We start from the raw sequence: 983 nt of genomic DNA, 5'->3' as shown, positions 1-983 counted from the left end.
GCGTGACGTGGAACGTCATCTAAGGACGGACGCGGAAACTGTGCGAGAGCCCTCTTAAGCTACCTATGCCATCAAGACAGCCAGAACCGAGACCCTCGTTAAGCTATTAGCAGTTACGTTAAAGGAAATGAGGGGCCCCTTTTGACAAACCTATGAAGGGAGCCAACAGTCACCGAAACCAAGGTGCATAGGGGAATGTTTTTTTATGTGTTGTGCTTATAAGTGGGATATTATAGTACTTAGACTAATAAATCGCTTAAAGAAAATTAAGTATAAAGCAGCAGAAAAAACAACCATGTCGCCGGTGGGATCCGAACCCACGACCTCCGAATATCGCGTTCGGTGCTCTTACCAACTGAGCTACGGCGACGGCTGTCCAATCTGCTGCTCTCGAGGGTATTTATGTTCATTGGGTGTAAGCGAACCTTGAGAGTGTTCACCAGCGCCACCCTCGACCATAGCGGCGGACGTAGCACGTCCTGTAATACCGCGAGAGTGACGTGGAACGTCATCTAACGGCGAGGGCGGAAACTGTGCGAGAGCCCTCTTAAGCTACCTATGGCATCAAGACTGCCAGAACCGAGACCCTCGTTAAGCTATTACCAGGTAAGTTAACGGAAATGAGGGGCCCGTTTGACAAACCTATGAAGGGAGCCAACAGTCACCGAAACCAAGGTGCATAGGGGAATGTTTTTTTATGCGTTGTGCTGATCAGTGGGATATTATAGTACTTAGATTAATAAACTCGCCAAGGTTCAAAGAAAATAAAAATGAATTGACGTTTCGGCGCCCGTACGGGTGCCTTGATCACAAAGAAACGAAGGACGGGCAGGTGAGCTATATATGGGCAGTTTTTTGAAGGGTGCGCAGGTATATCTCTGGGAGATTGCCACGGGTACGGTTATTCGTGTTTGGCGTGGATTGAATGCACAATGATTCTATGAGAAGGCGTTTTGGTAATGATTTTTCCTTTGCAATTACAC

The 983-nt window shown here is 47.5% G+C and overlaps 1 non-coding gene across 1 annotated transcript; it reads right to left on the bottom strand.

Moving 5' to 3' along the window:
• Nucleotides 1-296: 296 nt before the first annotated feature.
• Nucleotides 297-370, bottom strand: TRNAS-CGA (transfer RNA serine (anticodon CGA)). Its single transcript has one exon. It is a non-coding gene; the product is annotated as a tRNA-Ser (tRNA).
• Between the last annotated feature and the right edge of the window lie 613 nt (nt 371-983).

Source organism: Amblyomma americanum, chromosome 1 (assembly GCF_052857255.1).
Source record: "Amblyomma americanum isolate KBUSLIRL-KWMA chromosome 1, ASM5285725v1, whole genome shotgun sequence".
Classification (NCBI taxonomy): Eukaryota; Metazoa; Arthropoda; class Arachnida; order Ixodida; family Ixodidae; genus Amblyomma; species Amblyomma americanum.
The sequence above is the reverse complement of the archived record's forward strand: the minus strand, read 5'-3'. Positions and strand labels throughout refer to the sequence as shown.